Raw genomic sequence first — 15,865 nt, forward strand, 5'->3', positions numbered from 1 at the left:
ACATCTCACTGAGGCCCCCAGCCACCCACGGGTGTCCTGCCACAGTGCTAAACAGGTCTGTTGGCTCCACTGGGTTTCCGTGCGGGGCTCATGGTGTGGGGTGAGACCTAGCAGAAGGATAAGCCTCTGCAATGCAGGGGGAAAGGTTCTGGCTTGGCACCAATATTATGCTGTCACACGGCATGCTGGACACAAAACCAGGGGCTGAAGAGGGACTGAGGCAAGTAACTCATAAAGTCACAGTCGAAGAAGAAATCTGAGGTCAAGATCTGGGTGTAAATGAGTAGAAATTGGGTGCAAAATTGAAATGGAGAACACAGGGTATAACCCTGTGGGTAAAGAAGAGCAGATGGTACCAGAGGGAAAGAATGGGTTGGTGGAAATAAATGCAGGGTAGCCCCTGGTCACACAGGCAGCATCTGCTACGATAAATCCTGGGGGCACAGCTGCAAACTGGCAAAACTTTTTGGAGATGTTGGAATGTTTCTAGAAAGGATCAACAGTTTGTTTGATCTGCCCATGGCATGCCTGATCTGGCAATAGAAGGCCACAGCTGGCTTTTGCATATAGTCGAGCCGGAGCCTGAGGCTGTGGTTTTGCAGCAGGAAGTCCTGAATGTTGTATCAGCAAAGATGTTCTTGCTCCAGCTCCAGACCCCAGGCACCTGTGGCGTGTTGCTGCTCTTTCAGGAGCACTGGCCCAAGTGTTTGCCCAGCTATACTGCGAGCCACCTCAGGATGTTGATCTGCCCTGGAAAACCAACTCTGGTGAAAAAAGAAAAAAGGTCATCTTTAGTTTTTTTTTTTTTTTTTTAAGTCAAATCTGTTCCTTGATATGGTCTGGCATGGTGGCAGGGGCCAGTGTGCCAGGAGTACTTACTCCTGTGGCTGACAGGCCTGACGGGAACTACTTTAAGGCACGATTGCTATGAAAGCCTTGTGTTACAAAACCGTAATACGAATTTTCTTACAGATGCCGGAAAGACCATGACGTGGTCGTAGATAAACACACTGCTGCTCTGTTTTCACTAAATTGTTATAATAACCTTTCTCCTTCACATAGACTTCCTTACAGGCACAAAAGAACTGATTATATGCTTGATTAGTCACTGAAAGGCAGAGCAGAAAATGTAGAGGAAGACAGGAGCCTGACAAATGGAAAGAAGTTCCCTACAGAGTGCAATCCAAGATTTCTCGTACAATGTGTGACTTTTCCTGAATGCTGTCATGTTTAAAACGGAGAACTCTAGAACAATCTTCTGCTTGCGTAAGAAACTTGTACTGCCCTGAATATTTTATGATCTTCGTTACATTCAGGTTCTGAGAAAGCTCTGTGTTTACAGAAGCTGCTTCATAAGTAAACACTTCTAGAAGTAGCTTTACTTCTTACCAATTACTTTTGTTATATTTGGTAGTCTTTGTCCAAACAGAATTATGTTAGTGACTAATACAGTTGTCCGCTACTTACTCCCTTTTCCCAACATCTTCCTACACAGCATTTGGCCACTTTCAAGCAAATCTGATGGAGGCATAATAATCTTAAAGACAGCAAGTTTCTCCAGGTGGGAAAACACTGTGCAGTTAATAACTGATTTTGGCTTCCTGTACTGATGACATACCACTTTCCCCAGATAAATAGCCAAAGGACTGAATGCTCCTGCGGGCATGACTGTCAAAGTGTTGCACAAGCAGCAGAGTTAATGGCATGCTGGTCTTGCGGACTCATGGCTTGTGTCTGGATTCCCTAATGTCTAATCTAAGTGGCATCCGCACTGTAGCCCTTTCTTCATTATAAAATCTCCCCTCTCCTTGTCTGTTTTTCTGCAGCCTGGAGAACGTCTTTTCTTTGGCAGGTATCCTATTGTCAGATTTGCTTGAAATTGGTCAGAGAGTGTAAAGCCATTAGAAAAAGGAGGCAACAGCATAAAAGCCATACAAACCACCATACACCGGCAGAGTGATCACATAAACCTTTGTGTCGAATGTGACAGTTTTACTGCCCTGTGATGGGAAGAAAGGGAGGCAGAGTGGAGCAGAGGAAGTGATGCAGGGGAATTCTCTAGTCCGAGTAAAGCCTGCTTTGGATAGCTTTCCCCACCAAAGCAGACAGCAGCATTTGTGAGCTGCCTACCTGTGGCAATGGCTAACTACTCCTTGCCATAAACCTCTTGGGTGGGTCGCAGCTATGGGCTGCAGGAGCACCTGCCCCGGCCATGCAAGCGGCACAGGGTATTCTGCCTTTCTGCTTCTGGGGAGGCCTCCAAGTACTGAGGAGCTCTCATATGCAGGAGAGCATGAACCTTTGAATCTTTGTTGCTCTAAAGAGGAGGGAACGTTGGTGTTGGAAGAGGGTGCTGACTTTCCAGTAACCGAGAAGCTAAAGGTCACTCCATGGAATTTCTCCATCCCAGACACACTTGCCTTGGGAATGCAGCTGCAGGATCGATCCCTTTGTGAGCAGCATAAGCACGGTCATTCTGAAGGTCTGTTCTCTCTTGTCTCTTGATGTTTTCCTTTGAGATTAAAGGGCCTATTGCTGGTATTTGGCTGGATTTAATTTGGGTAGAGTGGAAGAAGCCAGACTTGATCTTTTTATAACTTGTAACTCTAGCCTAGCCCTGGGGACAACTCTGAATCCATAGGGACTCCTCCGGCTTCTCTTCATAACTGGTTCCAGTCCTCTGTGTTGCTTATTTTGTGTGTGTGAGATTACTTAAAATGAAACCCTGATTAAAAGTTTTCTGATGGCAGTAACTGAAAAAGGAATGTAATATGTAGAAATTATTTCCTATTCTGCAAATTTTTTTTGGGTAGTTTTTCTTAGTATCTGTTTGCTTCTCTGCCATATGATCTACAGCTTCTTGTCTTATAAATTATCTCCATGGACCAGGAACAGCACACAGAGCACCAGCCAAGACCACAGGCACTTTCTCTTCAGAAAAGCTGAATAGAAATTGAGGAGAAGGTTCACCATTTGGTGTCAGAACAATAGCTAATGCCTAATGAATTTTCTGTTGGCAAATAGGCAGCTGTATCATCCTTACATAATATTATTGATGTTGTTGCCAGCTAAGTTAGACAACATTAAGGGCATCTTTGAAGAAAAATACTTGTGCATCTTTTTATAATTTGAATGGTATGTCCAGAGCGACTTGCTGAGACAAAATTTTGAAAAGTATGCAAGATTAAAAGTTATGGATCCTGCCAACTACGGGCATCCTGTCACCTGCGCTAGCATTTGCGGACTCTTACATGATCCTGGCTGCACAATAGTTTCAGGGAGGTCTGAAGGTAAAGTTCTGGGCTGTGTCTCTCAGGTATGCAATACAAAACTTCAGTTTCAGTGAGCTGTGGGTTGTGTAAGCCCCACTCATGTTCTTCTGGGAGCTGGAGGAGACTTGGATGTAATTCAGTAAATTGGGTGTTTATGTAAGTGGTGACTGATTTATGGTTCAGAATAAAACCTGGGCATTTCATTGTATTGTTTGCTGTGCAAATGGACTTCCCTACCCTATGGCTATGCTCCAAGGAGCCAGTGGGAGGGAGTCCTCACAGATGCAAAACTAGGATTTTCTTTTTTGCCTTTTGGCAAGGTAGGGGAGATGAAAATTTCTCTTCCATAGGCTTTTGAATATTTTGTGAAAATTAGTAAAATTTAAGACATTCTATTAAAACAATGATTCTTCACTAAAAAGGGTTTACTTTTGCTTATAATTTGCCAGGGTAGGTTTGATCTATTTCTACTTCCAGGTATCCTACTGGAATTATGCCCATTGAATTCAGTGTATACAAGATCAGACTCGCCTGGCTGTTTGTTTCAGAGTGTAGAATACCTTTGTTTCTGATGAGACTTCCTGTTCAGGTGATTTTACTTGAGACAGAAAACATATTTTCCAGTCACATTTCCATTTGAATCTATTAATTTGCTTTGCTATGGCAAAGTTCCTACTGCTTCCTGACCTTTGACCAAATGTTCTAATAGTTTCCCTATTAACACTAAGCAGACACAGAATTTCAGATTGTACTAACTTTGCAACAAGGATTATATTTGGGGTTTTTGTTGTTTGGTTGGTTTATTTTTTCCCCCTCAAGGACTGTTCTTACTCTATATGACTTTCATATGAGAGAAAAAAATAGCACAGAAGATGAATTGCTACATTAATCAACAAAGAAAAATTGTGATGTTAATGCGCTACTGTCATGGTTTAACTCCAGCCTGCAATCGAGCACCATGCAGCTGCTCACCCGCTCCCTCCAGATGGGATGGGGGAGAGAATAAGAAGAGTAAAAGTGAGAAAACTTGTGGGTTGAGATAAAGACAGTTTAATAGGTAAAGCAAAAGCTGTGCATGCAAGCAAAGCAAAACAAGGAATTTATTCCCTACTTCCCATCAGCAGGCAGGCGTTCAGCCATCTCCTGGAAAGCAGGGCTCCATCCCACATAACAGTTACTTGGGAAGACAAAGAAACTCTGAACATCCCCCCCTTCCTTCTTCTTCCCTCAGCTTTATATGCTGAGCATGATGTCATATGGTGTGGAATATCCCTTGGGTCAGCTGGGGTCAGCTGTCCCGGCTATGTCCCCTCCCAACTTTTTGTGCGCCCCCAGCCTACTCGCTGGTGGGGTGGGGTGAGAAGCAGGAAAAGCCTTGACTCTGTGTAAGCACTGCTTAGCAGTAACTAAAATATCCCTGTGTTATCAGCACTGTTTCCAGCACAAATCCAAAATAGCCCCATACTAGCTACTATGAAGGAAATTAACCCTATCACAGCCAAAACCAGCACAGCCACCAAAAATTGTTCTTAAGACAGTCTCTGAGATAGGAAAATATCTCTACAACGTGGAGGCCCAAGCCCCCATGACTGCTCATTGCAGCTTTTGTAGGGATCACTGGGTTTGATCTGTTCATTGTGGTGTTAAGAACTAGAATGTTCTCAGCAGTGGCCGACAGAAAATTTACATTTAGATTCTGATGATTTAGATAGATGCCAGCCCACAGGTTTAAGCAATATAGGCAGCAATTTTTCTTGTGCATCAGTATGGATGTATTGAATTCAGCAGAGCTTCTCCCATTTAACCAGCTGGGAATTTGGATTCTTCTGAATTTTGAAAACTTTGAATTGGTTTTGGGCTTACTTCTGTTCTTGATTGCTGGGAAAGGCTTAGTGATTTCACTGTGAGCTCAAACTACAAATGAGAGTAAAATATGCATCTAATTACTTTTGTAATCACTAAGTATGATTTAATTATTTTTTTCAGTGATGTCTACGTAGTTTTGTACTTCCACATTCTATATGTACAGACATAGGTTCACTGCCCTGTTGGCAGCCACAGACCCTCTGTGTCAGTGAGGGGAAAAGCTGTGCTTTGGGGCATGCAGTGACTGTGATCCTTGGGGAGGTGCTGGTACCCCAGTTTCTGGTGGGAGGACAACTCCAGCCTAATGTGCAAGGAAAGCTAGAGGGACTTGGTGGAAACGGCGTCTGTGGTGCGGGGTTTTGTTGGCAGCTCCTTGCTGAGTCACTGAACCAGAATTGTGTGGGTGCGTCGCTGCCAGGCTGGTGCCCGGTGCATTTGCGGTGAGCAGCCTTGAGCAGGGCTTGCCATGCCAGGGGCTCCAGCTGGACGGCATCCGGGGCAAGGAGCTGGCCCACAGAAAGAAGAAGAAAGAAGATGAAAGAAGTCTTGCTTAACATGTGGTAAGAGGAAATAAAGCAACTGTTCTCTGATTCTGAACAGCCTTATGCAAGGTCAGTTTAAAAAAAAAAAAACAAACCAAAACAAAAAATAACTTCCTGTAACATTGAGATGACACTCTGCTGCAGTGTGTTAATGTTTGTATTTGCACCTGGTTTTAAGAGAGCTCAGACTAGGGAGGGAAGGGATGCAGCCTGTGCATGGTTTTATAGTGGTCAGAAAAAGATCTGCACGCCACTGCAATAAAACTTGTGCTTAGGATGAGAATTTAGAGTGGAGAAAACAGACAAACAGAGCAAGCAAATGACAAGCAAGCAGCCAGACGAAACCAAACCACTTCCATGTAAACACTCCTGGAAACCACACAGTACGCCATGCCAAGTTTGGAGGAAGACACAGCACGTGAGACTGTCACACACTGATTCCATGCATGATATCTTACTTCTCTTTCCTTTTCAGCTGCATCAAGTGGAATATCTGGGGGCGGAAGAGCCTGTACCACCAGCACTTTTGAACAGAGACAATTATAAAACTCTGCTCCAGAGAGGAAGTGAGAAGTGGTGGAGTGGGAAGATGGAAGGACTTAGCTAGCTCTGGTTAGAGTGACCAGATGTTTGGCTTTTAAGGAGCAGAGAGGGAAGATCCTTCTTGCATCTTTTTAAGGAAGAGGAGGTTATGCTGCTGGGTCAGATGAGCAGTGGAGGAGCTTGGGCTGAGATCCATATCTTCCCCTCTCATGAAATAATGATGGAAGCAGGATAAACATGCCTGGTGCTGCTGCTTAATGGGTAAACACTCTGTATCTTGTTGGCAAAACGAGAACACACAGCATCCCAGAGCTTTTTGTCAGGACAGCAGGGCAGTCTACATACTCTGGAATTGCCCCAGTCAAGGGGTATAGCTGATGCCCCTTTTTGCAGTGGCCTATCCATTTCTACAGCATCTCTGTTAGCTACTGCCACAGAAACATGATACAATCAGTTGTTGTCTTTTGCTGTCTACCCAACTTATCTTCTCCCCATCTCTGTTTCCGGCATGCTTGCTCTGTCCCTGTTTCAGCTGATGCCATCAACTTCAGCTGCTCCACACACATATCCTGTCTTTTATTTCATCTCACTGGCGTTAGCCTTGTTGCTCCCACTTAGTGCAGATCTTTTAAGACTGCTTTACCAAGAAGGCAGCAAACAAGATAGTTATGACACTGTGGAAACAGCCTATTGTTTCTTCTCCAGCAAACTCCCTCTGGACAACAGTGCTGGGAACAAGCTCTTTTTGTGGAGTGTCTTTTGGGAGATGCATTGGTGGCATATGTCATGGTAAATTTGCCAGGCGCAGAGAGTCACTGCCTTTCCCTGGGGGGAGAGAGCAAAGAGGTACACCAGGCTGTCACAGTGCAAAAGCAAACATCTAGAAATGCTCTACAAATCTGGGCTATTTCCCCTGGTAGGGTGGATGCTATGGGAGGAACCAAGCACTGAAAGCAATGTGTCCTGAAAGGCAGGACTTCTGATCCCTTCTGCTAACTAGGACAGAAAAGCCGTGGGCTTGGTAGAAAATAGACTTCTACTAAGCCCACAGATTTTCTGTCCTAATTACTGTTCTAGAATATACCTCTGACAGAGGAGAGAAAATGAAGAACCTCAAGGAAGGGCTGATAAAATTCCTCTTCTTCCAGGGCAGTCTTGCAGGATCAGTGGAAAGTTTCTGTGCAGAACAGTATCCTTGGCAAGGATGCACCACTGCCAGGTGAGAAGCAGATGCCCTCAAGACCAGGCAAAGCATCCAACGTTCTTCTTCCTGTTTGCCCCAGGTATGTATTAGCAGGTTGTGGGAACAAAGCTGGGAACTGTCTCCTGTCTGTCATCCTGAACTGCACATGGTGGTTTCCAAGATAGAAAAAGATGGGCACATATTGGATAGGAGGGGCTGAGGAGCTCAAGGTGGCCAGGTTCGAGCTATTTCTGTTGCCAGAACAATTCTTTGGCTCAGTCCCTGTGTGCTCTCAGGTTACTCCTTAGGAAGAAGGTGGCTGGCAGTAGCTTGCACCAATTAGTCTGTCAGTGGCAGCCTGTTCCTTGTTGCCGTCCTCCCTCAAGCATGCACACGCTTCACCGGGTGGCTGCACCATGCCTGAACAGTAGTTCCAGTGCTTTCAAGGAGCATCATGTTGACTGTGTATGCATTGCACACCCAGTCTCTGTGTGACTGTGCAACAAATCCAGTTTTCTGCAACAGCAGCAGACCCACTGTTCTTGCAGAAATAGGCTGTGCTGTTCCAAGTGCAGCCGATGCAGTTGTGTGACAAAGGAGAGCTGCGTACGTGGCTTCCTGGAGGGGGGCAAGGGACCCAGCTGGGCACTACTGTGTTGCGCAGTGATGTACAGGACCATGGATCCCGCTCCCCCAAGAGAGGTGTGGCAAGGAAACTGAGGACTAGACAGCTGCACCTTAGGGAAAAGGCACAAGCCTAGCATAGGACTTTGTGGGCTTTAAGGTACCACTGAAGTGATGACCCCTAAGTATTATCACCCAAAAAAGCTTAGATGTTCTGGTGTGTTTCTGTCCTCAACATTGGGAATGCTAGATGCTATGACAGCAATTTTAAGTACAACCCAAGAAACGAGATAGTCTGAGGTTTAAGAATAGGTAGGTGAAGGATAAAGAGAAAGGTATGTGGCCATATACGCAGTTTGGCTATTATTTTTGACACCATTTAACAGTGAAGGAGGAAAACCAAATTTTTGCAGCTGTAGCCTATGTGGAGCCACTGTCACATTGTTTATCGTGCCAAAGTTTTATCTTCTACTTGAAGTGGTATGGCTGCAGCTGTTTAAACAGTCTCGCTTTCTGAAAGACAGTAAAAGCTTTATGCTGTTTAATTTTTTTTTTAAATCTAAAAAATGGAAAACTGAATATTGACATTTACCCAATTAATAAAAGCAAACCCCAAATATACCTTTCTATTTAAATTTAGGTCCTGGAATTATTTCAGTTGAACATCTCATTAAGTATCAAACTTGTATGTATTAATTTTCCTTTTCCTTTGTCCTTCTAGATTAGGTAATAGGAATTTCTATTCTGTGATTTACCATGATGCAACACACTCTAGCCCTTGGTCTGGACTTTTTCCTACACATCTCAAAACCGGAGTCGTCTTCAGTTCTCTATTTCTATTCTTTCCACACACAGATGGAACTGTAAGTTTCTGCAGCCATTGCATAATGCTGTGGGCAGCCATTAGGTGCTATCAGCTGTCTGGAAGATATAGTCTGAGTCCTGTGGGAAGAAGACATCACCCTATTACAATTCCACTCTAACTTACACTGTTAGAAATTAAAAGTAATTCTATTGAAATGAATGAGTTACGCTAGCCATCTAAATTTGAGGAAAATTCAATCTATTAATTTCCAAGGGACTCTTCCTTCTAATAAGCTTAGACTTGATTTAGTGCCTATTGTAAATAGGAAGCACTTTCTTTGACTATAGCTAAATATCCAACATTAGCTGCATTTAGCTGCATTGCCTGTAGCAATGGCATGGGAAACACCTTATACTGACATTGGTCAGGCAAAGACAGAAAAAATGTCAAACAAACATACAGGCAGCCATAAGACTTGTTTTGTTTTGTCCTACAGTAGCATCCCTTACTTTCTTCCTTTAATTTACAGTTACTTTTTTCTTTTTAAAATAATTTACCTACTTACCTATGCTTTTCTTCTCATACAGCCTCCATATTCCCATAGATCAGATACCAGCACATGGAGCCTCCAGCAATATGTGCAATTTTCTGCCACATCTCAAAGCTGCCAGGCTCTGATCCTGGACCTGCTTCCCTATCCAGATGACCCGCTTGTCTCTAACTCCTCCTGGCAGAGTAACTACTGCTCTTCACCCTCTTGGCACTCCGTGTGGAGCCTCCCTAGGACATACTAAAGTGTAACAAGACTGTTGCGTGTAGTGCTGCCATGATTAGGATGCTGAAAAGTTCACATCTGCACTTACAGTAGTGATCTGGGTACTCAAGGCCTTGAGATCCTGAAATATGTCGCTTAGCTGTAAGGAGCCAAACAACGCAGTGCTCAAGGTAGTCCTTATACTCGCCTTGGGGAAGGTAGTAGTGTAGGTATACAGAAGACTTCCCCAGAGGAGGTTGAATTGCTGTTGTCTGGCTCTGATGTTAAGACAAAGTTGGGTAACGTCCATCCCCAATTTGGGGTGCTGGACTGGGGTGGGGTTGTAGTGTGGTGTGGGCACAAACTCCTGGTTCTGTTTAGTCAGCACTTCCAATCTCCAAGCGATAGCAGTTTGTGTTCCCATGAAACTACAGGCCTATTTTGGGAATTTGTTGGGACTCCCCTCTCCTGTATCTGTCTCCTTCTCAGCCTGGTTTCTGGCCAGGTCCTTTCCTGCTTCATCTTAGGTTTCTGCTTGCATCCCGTATGTAATCAGCTGTGATTTCTAGCTGGGTCCCTACAGTTCTTCCTAATTATTAGGACTGTCTCCCTACAGTCTAGAATCATAGGATCATAGAATTGTTTAGGCTGGAAAACACCTTTAAGATCATCAAGTCCAATCATTAGCACAACACTACCAAGTCCACCACTAAACCAATTAAGGGTAGAGTAATAATTAATTTAATGTTTTCTGGCTTGGTGGCTGGATTATTTTTTAATGAAAGTAAAACTAGGAATCACTAAGGTTGGAAAGGACCTCTAAGATCATCAGTCCAACCGTCAACCCAACACCACCATGCCTACTAAACCATGTCCCAAAGTGCCACGTCTACATGTTTTTTGAACACCTCCAGGGATGGTGACTCCACCACCTCTCTGGGCAGCCTGTTCCAATGCTTGACCACTCTTTCAGTAAAGAAATTTCTCCTAATATCCAATCTAAACCTCCCCTGTCACAACTTGAGCCCATTTCCTCTCATCCTATTGCTAGTTACTTGGGAGAAGAGACCAACGCCCACCTTGCTACAACCTCCTTTCAGATAGTTGTAGAGAGTGATAAGGTCTCCTCTCAGCCTCCTCTTCTCCAGACTAAACAATTCCAGTTCCCTCAGCTGCTCCTCATAAGACTTGCGCTCCAGACCCTTCGCCAGCTTTGTTGTCTTTCTCTGGACATGCTCCAGCAACTCAGTGTTTTTCTTGTAGTGAGGGGCCCAAAACTGGACACAGTATTTGAGGTGCGGCCTCACCAGTGCTGAGTACAGGGGGACGATATTTTCCCTGCTCCTGCTGGCCACACTATTCATGATACAAGCCTTTTTTTTTTTTTAATACATATTTTTCTTTGTTTATAAAGATAAGATTCTCCACCCACTCTGGGACTAGAAGCATCTCTTTCCTTCCTCCTCACTGTCTTCCCATATAGTGACTTTTGCTGCAGAATATGCAAGGCTACAGATTCTGGAGATTACTGTCAATCAGGAGGAAACTGAGATCTGTTCCAGGCTCACGTTCTGTTGGTTTCTTACCCCTCAGAAACAGACGTGATCCTGTCACTCTTTGCAAGGTGGCTTCATCTCCTTCCACTAGCAACATCGCACCTTCCTACAAGCCCAGAACTGGAGGGGTGTTTGTTTCTTCACGATACTGATGAATTCTTTCCTCTCTTGTCTCACCCATGTGAGTGCTTTTAACATCTGGGTCCAGGTAGTGGGGGTTAATATTAAAAGAAACTAAACCTAGGGCCAGCAGGGAAGGTGGATAAACAATTGGCATGTCATTGGTAGTATTGATGCTGATGGTAGCAATGTTAGTTCCTGCGCTGGATCCCACGTAAGGAATCCTATCCTCAAGAACTCTTTTCCTGATCTCCTGTATCAGACTGTTGTCATAGAGAGCTTTCAGGAGACGGAATGTGTTCCCACCTCCAATAAATATTGCTTCAGACTTCCTTACAGCTTCCACTGGATCACAAGATTCATGAATGCTGTCCAGCCCATAACCCAAGCTTTCAAACTTCTCCCTTGCGATCCGGGCATAGGCATCTCGGTTGTGCAGCCTGTAGAGAATGAACAGCACCCACTTCAGCTTCCTGCTCATCCTGGTGGGCGCCGTGTTCTACCTCTCCCCGGTAATGCCACCAGTGGTGGGGACTGGGGAGGGTGCATGGCACAGCACGGCCCCCAGTGCAGGCGGGCAGGGAGCGAGTGGCCGCGGGGCTGAGCTGCCACCGCGCCCCAGGCGGCCCTGGCCCCTTCTATCGTATGTCTGCTCTATGATAATGCAATCTTGAACACCCAGAGAGAAACCTGCTGTCTGTCTGCCTGGCTGTCACCAGTGCTGCCAGTCCCAGGGGTAGGTGGGAAGGCATTAGGTTGGTGTTGTGGTGCCAGTGGAGGTGTTTGCATTTGTGATGCACCATTGTCTTTGTTGCTTTCATTCTGGAGGTGCCCCTAGCTTTTTGCTATCTGGCATAACTAAAAGTAACAGATGTGTGGATGGAAAAAGAAAAACAGATTTCTAGAAGCAGAAAGTGAATTTTGACATGTGTTTCTTATGTTCGGACATCTGTACCACTGTGGCCACACATAAAGCGATTGCATGTAAAGGACAAAATATGACATATCTATATGTCTGCAATTACAGTGCATGTACTGTAGTGCTCTGCATATTTTAACATGGATGTTTAAATGCTACTATAAATGTAGAGCTTTGTCAGGTTAGTGGGTGTGCAGAGAGGCTGCTGAGATGAACTTCTGTCAAATGCTACCATATCTAAAACTGCAACACACTGTGAGCCCTCAGAGTGACTTTTTAGATGTTGGTAGTGTTCAGTGCTTGACTGTGTTGCTGAATCAGGCTGTGTTTTGGCTTATGATAAACATTGTGACTAAAATGCCAGATCCTGGAAGTGTCTTAGCTCTGTGACCACTGGCAGCCCCCTAGCACTGTGTTCTTCCAAACATTTTTATGTTGCTGCTGCACGTGCTGTTTGCTTTATTTACATTCAAATGGGCTTTCTGTTAAACATTGTCCATATTTCTTTTTCTTTTCCTCCTCACTTCACCAGAATGCAGCAAGGCTGACTGCTGGTGCGGGGAAAGGTGCCAAAGGAGCCAGTGCCCAGCTTGGATCACAGAGCTTCCCTCCAAGCTGGTGAGTCACATAGGATCTCTAAGGATGTAGATCCAAATGGCAGATTAGATCCCTGCCTAGGTTCGAGCTCCAAAAATTGTTTGGAGCCCAAAGGTTTACTGGGAACAAACTGGGTCATCAGTGCCATCTGATAACTGGTCATCTTCAGGGCAGAGATAGACCACAAAATAATTACATCTGTAGGGTCTTAGCCATGTGATCAATACACCAACAATGCTGACAAATCCCTGATGTGAAAGGAATCCCACCAGTAACGGATGGCATGCAGGACACATGGATATGTGAGATTTAGGGTATATGATGCCTGTTTCCCAGTAGCTGCTGCCTTTATTTTGTTTGTCTAGATTATGGCATGTGCTCTCATAATCCCTTTAGTGTGTTGGCTACCCTGTGGGGACAGCAGCTGAGGTAGGCCAGCCCAGGAGTTAAATGTCTGAAAAGAATGAGCTGGCACCTTTTTTGACTGCCTGCAATGTCCCAACAGCTGAGAAGGAATGATTCAGAAAGTCATTACAATGATTCAGAAAGAGCTGCAGTCACAAAGGGCATAAGTTATGTTGAAGTTAAATTTTAAAGACTAATTCCAGGAAATAACTGATTTTAGATAATTCACAATGATATTAATTTTTCTGGTAATGGTCTGGCTGTATCTTGTAAATAAATACTAAGAAAATGGGTAAAGCAACAAAGCTGTCATAGCAAGGGGTAGGGGTTAAAGGACTCTGGTTAGCACAAAATGTTAACATCTTGTTCTTGTAATTTTGAGGTCATAACTCCTAACATTTCCAGTGATTTAATGATTCTATAAAGGTTAAGAAATGCATTTAGGACCTGAAACAATAACAGAAAGACATATCAAGAAATAAACTGCATATTTGTGGCCTTGTGTCATGGTTTTGGCTGGGATAGAGTTAATTTTCTTCCTAGTAGCAGGCATAGTGCTGTGTTTTGGATTTAGTAGGAGAAGAATGTTGATAACACCCTGATGTTTTTAGTTGTTGCTGAGTACTGCTTATGATAGTCAAGGACTTTTCAGCTTCCCATGCTCTGCCAGGTACACAAGAAACTGGGAGGGGGCACAGCCAGAATAGTTGATCCAAACTGCCCAAAGGGCTATTCCATACCATGTGGTGTCATGGTCAGTATATAAACTGGGGGGGGGGGGGGGTTGGCCGGGGAGCAGCGATTGCTGCTCGGGAACTGTCTGGGTATCAGTTGGTGGGTGGTGAGCAATTGCATTGTGCATCACTTGCTTTGTATATTATTATTGTTATTATCATTATTATATTGTTATTATTATCATTACTATTTTACTTTATTTCAATTATTAAACTGTTCTTATCTCAACCCAGGAGTGTTTCTCACTCTTACTCCTCTGATTCTCTCCCCCATCCCACCGGGGCAGGGGGAGTGAGCGAGCGGCTGCGTGGTGCTTAGTTGCTGGCTGGGGCTAAACCACGACACCTTGTTACAGTAAGGATGAGGCAGGAAAGAGAGAATTAATTCCTCAGCAGACCCTTAGCATGACAGCAGAATAAAGGAAACAGATGCGCAGATCATCTATCTAAACTAGGTGAATACAGACTTCATCCTGATGAAAACAATGTTCCCCTGGAAATGAAATCCAAAGCATTGTAATACCCAATCATTTTGTACAGAGCCCAACTCCATGGGGCTTCTCACAGAGCAATATTTAGAGGATATGAGAAAAAGAGCCAGAATAGGCCAAGGTCTGACTGTGACAGCAAGCTTGGTCATGTGTAAAATACCTTCACACTTGCAAAAGGTGCCTGGTTAGGGGCCAAGAAAATTCATTTCAGCCGTTGTATTTTTGCCAAGTATTTGTGGAACTAAATGCACTAACTGCATAAATTCTGCTTCCTTTGCTGAGGTGGTAATGAATACAGGAGATTTAGCAGAATTAGACTGAAATTTTTTGAGCATAAGATTTTCAAAAAGAATCCTGGATTAGACATTATATACCCCTAAGCACACATACTGCCACATGAGGGAGAGTCAGAATTCCCTAATTGTTTAATTCTGGATTGCAATGTACACAGAAATGTATGCATCTAAAAATACATTCCTACTTTGGGGACTAATTAGCAAGTTTCAAAGACAGATAACCAAAGGGAAATTCAAGGGTGGCTGAATTAATATGCTTAATCATGCAGAAAAGCAGAAACAAATGTTCTTTTCATTTTTGTGTGCTTGTCATTATGCAGGAGATGTGCCCTTCAATGAAAGGCTGAACCAACTCGTGCCATGTAGCCTAAAGGAGCAAAAATGATGAGGTGGGAAGCATGATAATGGCGTTCAAATACGTAAAAGGCTGCTGTAAAAAAGGAAAGAAACAATCTCTTCTCCATGTCACAGTGGGTATGGCAAGATGTACAGGGCTGAAAATACACCATGGATTCATTTTGATATTAAGACAAACTTTTTAAGAGTAGAGATTGTGAAACATCAGTATGAATTACCTGGAGAGTTTTGGGGTCGCTATCTCTAAGACAAGGCAAAAACATTTTAGTTAATCCTGCCTCAGGGCAAAGGGCTGGAGTAAATAACCTTTCAAAGTCCCTTCTAGTCTTATGAGTCTCAGAAAGTAACCAGTAGCTTTTAAAGCAGAAGGACTGTGTGCATCTATTTTAAGGTGGCTGGAATTTCCAGCCCTTTCTTTTTAAATAGGAACTCCCTCTGGAGTCCATTGTTCAACAGGAAAAATTCTTGGGTTTCACTTTAGCTAGAGGACATAATTTCCTGTTTGATATCATAAACAGTACTGTATTCTCAAAGGAGAAAGTCCCAGATACCTTATTAGGAAAAAAGAACAAAACAAAACAAAACAAAAAAATCCCAAAGGACAGTGCACTATGACAAAGTAAAAAGCTTTATACTGTAACACTGCCTTCATAGCATGCTATTTGCTCTTGCTACCTCCTGCAATCTAACCTAAACCAGTCCCACAGAAGAATTTAGGTACCTAATATCTCAGTAGATGTCAGTGTCTACCAGTGAGTTCTCAGTGCTGAAATGCTGAGCCCCTGTGCATTAGTTGGGTTC

General features: G+C 43.8%; 1 pseudogene; it reads right to left on the reverse strand.

Moving 5' to 3' along the window:
* Window positions 1–11,098: 11,098 nt before the first annotated feature.
* On the reverse strand, window positions 11,099–11,746 carry LOC104024030 (alpha-aspartyl dipeptidase pseudogene; annotated as a pseudogene).
* Window positions 11,747–15,865: the final 4,119 nt, after the last annotated feature.

The sequence above is a fragment of the Pelecanus crispus genome, chromosome 10 (genome assembly GCF_030463565.1).
Source record: "Pelecanus crispus isolate bPelCri1 chromosome 10, bPelCri1.pri, whole genome shotgun sequence".
Classification (NCBI taxonomy): domain Eukaryota; kingdom Metazoa; phylum Chordata; class Aves; order Pelecaniformes; family Pelecanidae; genus Pelecanus; species Pelecanus crispus.